The sequence below is a fragment of the Lactuca virosa genome, chromosome 6, assembly GCF_052849685.1.
Source record: "Lactuca virosa cultivar CGN04683 chromosome 6, Lactuca_virosa_CGN04683_v6, whole genome shotgun sequence".
NCBI lineage: Eukaryota > Viridiplantae > Streptophyta > Magnoliopsida > Asterales > Asteraceae > Lactuca > Lactuca virosa.
Window position 1 is genome coordinate 144,123,357 of NC_136431.1, and position 11,306 is coordinate 144,134,662.

The 11,306-nt window shown below is 35.8% G+C and overlaps 1 long non-coding RNA gene across 2 annotated transcripts; it reads right to left on the minus strand.

Annotated features, from left to right (window-relative positions):
* Positions 1 to 2,936: 2,936 nt before the first annotated feature.
* On the minus strand, positions 2,937 to 4,243 carry LOC145120425 (uncharacterized). 2 transcript variants are annotated; one of them, XR_013714197.1, is made up of 3 exons: positions 3,740 to 4,219; positions 3,372 to 3,530; positions 2,937 to 3,287 (listed from the first exon to the last, which is right to left on the minus strand). It is a non-coding gene; the product is annotated as an uncharacterized LOC145120425 (long non-coding RNA). The 2 variants fall into 2 exon arrangements; XR_013714196.1 differs by having other exon boundaries at positions 2,937 to 3,530; positions 3,740 to 4,243.
* Between the last annotated feature and the right edge of the window lie 7,063 nt (positions 4,244 to 11,306).

The window sequence follows — 11,306 nt, forward strand, 5'->3', positions numbered from 1 at the left end:
GTATGAGATCCAACAGACCTTCACTCCTTTCACAAGTACCGGTGAAGGGCGACTTGGTCATCTTTCCAAGTAAACAAGATTCGCAAGTGTCATCCGACTTCAAGTCGAATGACTCCAAAACTCCATCCTTTTGGAGTTGGGCTATGCGCTTCTTGTTGACATGTCCAAGACGACAATGCCACAAGCATGCCTTATCAAAATCATTGGAAGAATCAATGTGTAACACATTATTTCCTAGGTTATCTACACCATTCATAGTTTCATATACACCATTGCAAGGTAATGCTTCAAAATAAAATACACAATTATAATAAGCATTAATAGTACCAAATTCATTATTGAAAGAAAAGGTAAAACCTTGTTTGTACAAACTATGAAAGGAAATAATATTTCTCGCCATATCGGCCGAGTAACAAAAATTATTCAAATCTAAATTTAAACCATTACTAAGCAATAAAGAATAAACTTCAATTTTGGTCACATGCGACACTTTCCTATTTCCCATGATTAAGTTTATCTTCCCGTGCTCCACATCCCTACTTCTTTTTAGTCCCTGCAAATCAGAAGAAATGTGAAATCCACAACCTGTATCAAGGACCCAAGAATTAGCATGTGATGAGTTATTAGATTGAATAGTGTAAATACCTACAAAGGAGGGTTTGATCTTCCCATCCTTTATGTCCTGCAAGTACTTTGGGCAGCTTCGTTTCCAGTGCCCTTTTTCATGACAATTGAAGCAATCAGCATCCTTCAGATTGGAAGAGGAATTAGCAGAACCAGCTTTGGTCCCACTAGAAGAGGATCCATCAAGAGACTTTCCCTTGTGGCTCTTGGAGGGAGTCTTCCTCTTCTTTCCCTTCCCATGTCCGATTGCCAGAACAGGGGCAGAAGTAGTAGTAGTAGTAGGAGTAGACACAACCGATTTGCCTTTTAGGTTGCTTTCTGCAGTCCTTAGAAGGCCTTGAAGCTTGCTAAGAGTGACCTCCTCCTTGTTCATATGATAGGTCATACGAAACTGATCATAACAAGAAGGTAAAGAGTGTAGAATAATATCAATAACCAACTCTTCATCAAAATTGACATTCAATTTAAGCAAACGGTCCACGAATCTCTGCATCTTTTGCAAGTGGGCCGTGATGGGTTCACCATCCTTCATTTTGGTTGTGATCATGGAGGAAATGATCTCATCATACCTCTCCTGCCGAGCACTTTGATGGTATCTTTCCATCAAATCTTAATACATTTCATAGGGATAGTAGTCCTCATAGGACTTCTGTAACTCAGCAGTCATGCTAGCAATCATTAGACACGACACCTTTGTCGCATCCCTCTCATGAGTAGTGTGTTCAGCGATTTGTTCAGGAGTGGCAGTGGTTACATCAATCTCTTTAAGCTCTTTATCCAGGACATATTCTTTGTCCTCATACCGAATGGCCATTCTGATGTTACGAATCCAGTCATTGAAGTTCGAGCCATCGAAAATGACCCTCTCACATAGGTTCATGAGGGAGAAAGAGTCTGAAGGAATTGGTGTGGAAGCATTTTTTGGGATAGACATCTGAAAAGAAGAAGAACAAAGTTTAGGTTAGATGATAATCCTTAATATTACACCCAATATGAAATATTAAGGTTAGGACCCAACACAATATTCTACAATTGCGAAGAGGGATACCGTAATCCAATTGTAAAATATTTGAAGGTAGATAAATGACGATTTACCAATTTCCACCATGAAAAACGAAATAAATTATTAAGTTTTAATTGGTTTGAAATTCCTAGATCTTTGAGATTCATTGAACTTTTCAATGGCATGTTTAAATCTTGATTGTGCCCTTCAAGTTTATAACTAGGATGCCGAGGATCACAAACAAGGTGTGAATAACCATGCAAATTAACTTGGTACACTCAATGTTACAAATCACCTAATCAATGTGCCGGTTAACCACACGCGCTCCATTGATCTATGATTAACACCAAGCTACCCTTTGCCAAACATTGTCAGTCCCAGATTAGTGTGCCGGTTAACCACATACGCTCCACTAACGAATTAACAAGGTGCAAAGTGTAATTTCATGGATTAGCATCATATTCACATTTTCCTAAAGTAACTAAGATTGAGAATTTAATAAAAGTATAGTTACTTTATATTTATCATTATACTTTTAATGAGGGAGAATTAGTGTCCTATCCTACCCGTTCGGCTAATAACTCTCCACCAGTCAAGGAAGCGGTGGGTCAAAGTGGACACCCATTAAACCACCATTTTATAGGCAGTAACCTTATACCCCCTTATAGACCGGCTTCATGAATGAGACATACTAACGGTAAGACTGACTACTCTTATATATATATATATATATATATATATATATATATATATATTATTAAACTTATAATATTATAAAGTATAAGGGTTGAATTTTAACTTTTAAAACTCGTTTGGAATTAAAGTTTCATTGATGACACTTTACAAATTTCAAAACTTGAGGGCAAGTTTTGAAACTTGTCAAAACTCTTCACATTCATAACTTATGAGTTTAATTGGATTTTAATGTATGAGACATTTTATTTTCCATAACTTGAGGACAAGTTATGGAGGTCATTAAAATTCATCTAGATTATTTTTCTAATAACTAAAATTATCACATAATCTATGATCTAACTAAACTCACAATCAAGATAATTTCTAGTCAATAATTTGAAAGCAATTTTGTTTATCATAAATGAACATGCAATCCATATCTTAAGTGCATTTATTCATAAATGAACATGCAATCCATATCTTATGAATAACATAAGCAAGAAGATTAAAAATGAATATATCGACAAATATTCATAAATGAACATTTTTACATAATCTTGATTGAACATTTGTTCATAAATGAACATTCTTCATTTTCGCATGCCAAATAAACAAACAGACTACTCCAAGAAACTGAAATTAAAAAAACTAAGAAATTGAAGTTAAGTATCATTCTTAAATACATATACGGTAGTAAAAAAACACTCAAGATAGACAAAAGGATTATGTGTTCCAACTTTTTTTTATCTTTTCTTGTATTACATTACCTGATTGATACAAACTAAGCTAAAATATTGAAAGCATCGACCTTTTCTTTTGTTCTGGCACACCCCACATTCCCACAACATAACACCCGGTTAGCTTTGCAAACTGGCCGACAAGCTGACTAACTGCGCCACAAGTTGCAAAAACAAAGACGCACTGTGCTTTTTTTGGAGCACATATCTCATGGAAACCAATATAAAGCGGTCATAACCAGGCATACCTAATGGGAGGATACGAAATTGGGCTACTTTCAATCTTAATATGGTGTAAATTTGAGTAAAAACACGTTAATTTGTAAACATACCAAGGATTCATGTAAAATATGAAAGTGGGACATCAATATCTTGAGCAGAACGGATAAAGTCGTATTTATCTTATCCAGTTAATCCCTAAATTACTTCACCTTTCTGGATGTTGGAATGCCCATATTCCACCACTTTTATACTCCATATCAGACTATTGGCTGCATGATTGTAATAGGTATATAAGAACACGAAAAAAGATCAATAAGAAAGAAAAAGAATTAACAAAGTCTGATGGGTTTTCTACAACCTTGAAAGTCTCAATTGCAAAAGAACCTTAAGAAAGAACACACCAAAATCTGCCATTTTTCGACCTATGAATAAAAAAAATTACAAAATCTGACTCATCGATTAAAATCAAAACAATTACCTTACTTGGTGGAGGTTGTTGGTGGCTGCATCGATAACGGTCACATATGGTTCAAACATTGGTGATTGAGTCGATTCTAGTGAGTATATTAGGGTTTTTAGAGATAATCAGCAGCGGTGATCGGATTCACCATGAGGTTAGGTCGTTGATGTCGATGGACAAAGGATCTTGCCCTAAATGCCCAATTCATAGTGGTGGGAGGCGCAGGTAGCCGTGTGGAATGGATAATAGGTGTCAATGACTTTTCTTGGTGGTTTCGGATTAAGGGTTATGGTTGTACTTGGTTTGATCTGCAAAAGGTAGGGTAGTCAATGGTGGTACTTAGGTTTTAAGGAGATTGATAAACACAGTGTTCAACCATCATCGTCGGAGAGGAAGCCGACTATGAGTCCTTCTGATGAAGTATCGTCGATACAAGCGTGATGGAGAATTGTAGATGCTGTGGGAAATATGATTTGTCGACACTTTTTGGCGAAAAATAAATAAGAGGGATAAAAATAATCAATTTGAATGAAACCGGTGTAAAAATATTCAATTTGAATGAAACAGATTCAAATAACTGTAAAACCCCAAAAATTTCAACAAATTAAAACTTTTCAAAACAACCTATTTATTAACAAAAGTATTTACAAAACATTGTCTCCCAAAAGATGTTTTAGAATCAGATTCTCCCAAGATCCGAACCGTTGTAAAACCAATGATGTGTACGGTCACGCCTTCACCTTGCCATGTATCATCTGAAGAACCTAAAACCATAAAAAAACTGTAAGCATAAAGCATAGTGAGTTCCCCCAAAGTACCAACACACAAACAAATAACATATATACAACAACAACATGCACTGGGTCCACATCTAAAAGACTGGATTACCCATGAACCCACAATATGAGTTTGGCTTGCCTATCGGGCCCACAACTCTTATTTGGCCTGCTCTTGAGCCCACAACATAAGACTGGCTTGCCCCCAGGGCCCACAACTTATGATTCGCTTGCTCCAAACCCAAACAACCATCGGACTGGAATACCAATGTCCGACCCTCAGTACGAGCCTGACATACCAGTCGGTCCTCAGCTCGTATCTGGAATGCTACTGAGCCCTCAGTATGAGTCTAGCATGCCCTACCCAGCCCTCAGCTGATATCTGGAATGCTTCAATACCCTCAAGCCCTCAGTACGAGTCTGGAATACCACCAGGTCCTCAGCTCGTATCTGGAATGCTACTGAGCCCTCAGTACGAGTCTGACATGCCCTACCCGGCCCTCAGCTCATATCTGGAATGCTCCAGGGTTTGTTGGCTACAACATGAAGCAGTACAACCTCAACCCAACACAATATGCCGACAGATAGCAAACATATATAGATAATCACGCAGGCAGAAACACAGGTAGTCCTACAAATCTACCATACTAACATATCAAAACTAACATGCATATCTATCCTATACTCAGCATATCAACAATACCAGGTTATCAACCCAATGGGTCGGCCTTGGTGCCTTCGAACCGAAAGTACAGTGAGCAAAACTTATCTCGCTCTGCCGAAACATACAGACGATCCCTAGCTGCTGGCTGCCAGATTCCCGAACCGCCAATATCAAAACATCACCCCACCAGCAGCTGATCTCACAAACGATCTTTAACTGCAGATCCGCTAAAATCCACTTGCTATCAAATCCACAATGACAACCCATCAATATCCACCCCCTGACTCACATTATGAGTTCAAATTAGGGTAAAAGACCTTTTTACCCTTCCACAAGCTTGGCCCAAGGCCAAGGCCCAAACTAGATGACCAAGGCCCAAAATCCAAAAACAAACATCTAAGGCCCAAATATGGCCAATTTTCCAAATTGGGCCCAGTTACTTTCTTGGGCCTTCACCCAAGAAAGTCCAACAAGACAAAAAGCCCAAGCCATAAAATCCAGATGGCCCAACATGGCCCAAGACAATCTGATCCCTAAACCGAAGCCCAAAACTAAAAGGACCAATACAGCCGCGTACACGGGGCATACTCCAGAGGTACGCTCAGCGTACATGAGGCTGCGTAGAATCCACCATCGGGGTGGCTGATTGGGTACGCAGGACACACACCTCCCTATACGGGGCGTACCCTCGCAAATCCCATTTTCTTCATAAGTGCTTAATGGCTTCGACACTTAAGCTCACACTTCAGATCCAAGGTCCAGAGGCATACTAAGGTCATAAAGTCTCCAACTTTATGACCTTACACGTCCATAAAGTCCTTAATACATGGTCTTAATACATTAAGACCTTCTACAAGAAGCATGGAGCCAAACTAGCTAAAGGGACCTCATTTTTATGGATTAGAACCCTTCCTCAGGTCTGAAAGGACAACCCAAAACGTCCAAAATCAAACATGCATAACAATGGGACTTTTGGGACAATAAGAACATCATTAAGCTACCAAAATGAGATCCAAGCAAACAAGGCATAAAGGTAGCAACTTTTTTCCTTCTGGAGCTTCCCAATATGGTGATTATCCAAGATCCACAAGTTTGCTTCAACTTCTAACCTCCTTGATGCAACTCCTTCTTCCTTAAGCACACAAAGACACACTTTTAACTCAAAACACTCGCTTATGGGGTTAAGGTTTTCCAAAAAACGTCTCAAGTGAGGCCAAATAATCCATAAATGTGCTTAAATACCCCCACAAACCCTAAAATATAGGATTTTCTATCGGACCTTAGTACGCCCTAGTACGCTAAGCGTACTCACATGTACGCTCGGCGTACAAATCCTGCTCCCGAAATTGTCATTTTGCCACTAGGGCTCATGTGACTACTTCCTTCCAAAACAAGGACTAGAATAACATACTTCAAAACCAAGAGATGAATTTGAAAATACCTGAAAACCGGGGTGTTACAATAACCTAATTAAACAATTACTTGTAAAAACCCCATTATACCCTTTTTTAGTAGTGATTATATACACAAGGGTGTATGTTTTTACTATATACCATTCTAATCTAATCCATTCATTTAATAATCCTAGGGTTACTAGTTTGGTACAATGGTTGTATGAATTTGTGTTGGTTCTATGTTGATCCTTAATCTATATATATATATATATATATATATATATATATATATATATATATATATATATATATATATATATATATATATATATATATATATATATATATATGTGTGTGTGTGTGTGTGTGTGTGTGTGTGTAACATACACGTTCAGTTATCGTGTTTTCTTAATTTAAAAATGAATATTATTAAATATTATATGTTTTGAGCATTGAGTTCTAACAAGATAGTTTTACGAGATTTGAAGTAAAACTATGTTTAGAATCATTCAGAAAGTATTGGAAGTCTTATGAGATTCCGATCAAAAGTCAACTATTGAAATTAAAGAAAATATAAAGTTAGAAATAAGTAAAAATAATGTTATTGAAAGTTTTAGATTATCTCGTTAGAAACATTTAGGCGAAAACCACACCGAAATCCGAGTTATAACGAAAAAGTTATGACTTATTGAAGTTTCGCGACAGAACCGACACGACGCCATATGACGTAAAAAGTGAGTTTTCAATAAACTACTTTTTAGCTTTAGTGATCTAAACGAAAGTCGTAGTATTCGTTAAACCGATAATTTTAATAAAAAGAACGTCCAAATCTGATTTCGTATGAGGAAATTATGATTTTTCTAAGATTCAGCATAGCAGTATACAGCCTGAAACTCGAAATAAAGATCGAGTGATTTTTAGCTGACACAACCTAAACGAGAATCAAATATCTCGTCAATAGTAGTACAACGGTAAAAAGACAGACGAAAACGGACGTCGGTTGAATAAGTTATGAAATTTTAACGGACTTTTCCTGTCCTGGCCTGTTAAAAATATAATATTAAAAATGAAGTCAAAATTAGCCAACGGAATCTAAACGAAAGTTGTAGAGTATAATCTCACCTACGCGTGGATATAAAGAACGTCAAAAACGGAGCTCGTATACGAAAGATATGAAATTTTGAAGTTTATGGCACAAATTACGAGGCTGGACCGGAGAAGTACGCCCAGCGTACTTCTTACGTACACCCAACGTACTACGAAGACACGTATCAGCCACCTAGCGCTTTCTCATGATGGATGCGTGTCCTAACTCAGCCACGTCCGAGGCCCGGGTTCCGATCAGAAGCCACGTCTCACTCTACGCCCAGCGTACCGAGGAGTTACGCTCAGCATAGAGCATCAGAAGCCAGTACGCCCAGCGTAATGCGAACCCTCGAACCACTATAAAAGGAAGCGAGGTTTTCCGAATTTTGTTTACAACTTTGACTCTCTTTCACCCTCTACACTCTCTCAAAGTACCCTAACACCCCTGAAGCCTAGGGAACTACCCTAACACCCGAAGCAAGTCTCGACACACCGCAGACCCCGAGAAAATAATATTTTCAGCCGGAACTCTGCCCACAAAAAGTCCGGTTTTCAACTAAAATCCCCGGTTTCGTCAAAGAAAGTTATTTTTAGAAACGAAGTGCTGCCCAAATTATAATTTTATCATTTGGTTATTTCACGGTGAGTTCAATATATGGACAAACGTATGTTATGTGTTATATGTGCAATGTGCTTTCCCGTGTTATTATGATAATGGAGCTATACCTTTGACCATGAAGTGAATGACTAAGCATCACTTTGGTATTGGTATAAAGCCTTTGGTCATGTAGAGCATGTCTCGTATCACTTTGGTATTGGCTTTGTGCCTTTGGCCATGTAGAGAATGACTCGTATCACTTTGGTATTGGCAGAATGCTAGGTAGGGCTAAAAGCCTATATATTCTAGAAAAATGATAATTCCAAATTGTATTTTCTATGTCACTTGGTTTGAAGTCTTATTGATGTATATCATGTTGAAATTGTTGTATTTCATTGATTGTAAATCTTTGAATCAGATTATTGGTTGATATGGAAAGTCTGTCATATGATACTCATCTGCCTTTGTTGTTCTCTGTCCCTCTTTGTTTCTGTCATATTGATATATATATATATATATATATATATATATATATATATATATATATATATATATATATATATATATATATGGCATAGCGTTATATTGTAACTGTTATTGAACTCACTAAGCGTTACCCGCTTATCCCTCTCAGTGTTTAATTATTGCAGGTGATAAGCATCCAGTATAGGTATGTACTGTTAGAAGATGAAGAATAGATAATATTATAACTTTTGTATTTAGTGTATAAATTCCTGGGAAATTATGTAATATATAAAACTCTGTAAAAATTCTTAATAGTTGGTTTGTATCCAGTCTTTTGGTAAATATCCAGACTTCTGTAAATTATATTATGAATATGCATGTAAAATGTTTGGAGTAATAATATTGTAAAGTTTAGAGAAGAGGTTCTTTCAATATATATATATATATATATATATATATATATATATATATATATATATATATATATATATATAGGCTTAGGTTATTGTATTCTAACTAAATATTATGTGGATGTAGGAATGATTATGAACCAATCATTTTAGTTATTTTAAGAAAGACATTTATCCATATTATTAAATTAAAAAAATTAGAATAATACCATTTAATTAAAAGAATGGTAAATATATATGTTCTATCTTATAGATACCTAAATTACTGGTTCGACCAATATTTCTCAAATAAGAGCGACAGTTGCTCTTCCAGTGTCCTATTTCTCGACAATACAAACAAGATCCATCTTTTTTAGACTTTATGGATTTCTTGAGATTATAAGTATTTGATAGATGTCATTTTATGTATCATTTAGGATAGTTTTTATTAACATTTTGCATCATATTTTATGTTATTTCATGTGCATTAGCTTAAATAATGTTAAACTCATGTCTTTCATTAGAAATTATGTAATGCTCATGTCTTTATGTTGTTTTCAGATAATTCGAGTGGAGCAGTACTTTGGGAGCAACTTTGGATGCGTTTAATGGAGCATTGGATTCTAATTGTAGCTTGAAACTTATGAAGGATGTTGAGTAATGCTTGGAAGTTGTTTTGGTCAAGAAAAAAACGGACGATTTGCACGAAAAACCACAAATTCGATCGTGCTTCACCATAAATTCGATCGAAATAATCCTACGAAGATAAATGGCTATATTTTAAAGCCTAAAGGATGTTGTTGGCAGCTTGACCCCATGTCAGTATTTTTGACCATATTTCATGACTCGTTACTCCAATTGACGAGATTCAAGATGTTCCAGAAACTAGACAAATTTTCGGACGACTTTCGTGCTTGTGAAAAAGTAGAAAAACACAAATATACGATCAAATTTTCCTCAAAATTTTGATCGTGTAAACAATTCGCAGTTCAAAATTCTTCAGAAACCAGTTAAAGAAAAATTCAATCAGAGCACAAAAAATTTGATCGTGTTTTTGAAAAGTTCGATCGAATTTTTGGCTTACTTGATCCATAAGTTATTGGTTTGCATATAAATTCGACCTCTATTATCAGTTTGAAGCGGAGACTATCTGCGATGTTCCCAGATGACGAAAAACTCTTCTAAAGGCGATTTTCTGCTACTTTTCATCACTTTCTTAAGATCTGAAGACTGTGGATCATCTCCTATGTTTACTTTAGTAATATTAGTTATTTAGTTTCTCTTTATATTAGTTTAGATTCAGTTTTAGTCATATCTGGCTAAAACCATAATTTTCAGTTCTACAAAAGACTAGTACTTTTCATGTGATCAAACATCAGATTTAGTTTTCATTGTATGATTCTATTTAGAAATTTTAGTTTTGTGCTTAATGAATGTTTGATTTTGATTCTTGTTAGTCTGATCATCTAGCTAGGGTTTAATCATTCTACTTGATCAGTTGTTGAAATCCCTAATTGTTTTGACAATCTGGTAATAAGTAACAAGTAATAAATCAGTTCTATGTTTGGATTTGACTTTATTATAAACTGAATTTTCATATCTTTATGCTTCCGAGCTTGTGAGAAGTATTGGATATTGCTTTGAATTTTACACATATCTTAATGTAGCTTTTCTGAATTTAATTAAGAGCTTGTTTAATTAGATCGGTAAAAAGTTAAGGTTAACTGATGAGCTTGTTTTGGTTAACTAATTAGGTAAAAGAGAACTTACTAGAGCGTGTTAGTTTTTCTGAGTATCCGCTTAAATAGAACACATTTTGAATAATCGAGTCTAGACTTATTGCATGATTAGGAAAGTCGCAGCAGAACTGAATTCGTTTTTATTATTGAATTTTCTTTAGTTATTTTCACTATTAGTTTAGTTTTAGTTAATAATAAAAAATCCCCCCTTTTCATATTTTTTATGACTAGTATGTGCCTTATGCAAAGAGGCATTGACCATTAGGCTGTGTCCCTGAGGATTCGACCCTGCTTCCCTGTTCTATATCTTTAGTGCATTCGAGCAGTGAAATTTTATTTTCCTAAATTGTGCACGAAAGCGGTTTAATAGCATCCTTTCCATTAACTAAGGGTCTCAAAGAGCATATAGGGTGACTCTTTAGCTTTGTATTTTTATTGGTTTTTAAACCGACTCAAACCAAATATCACTTTATT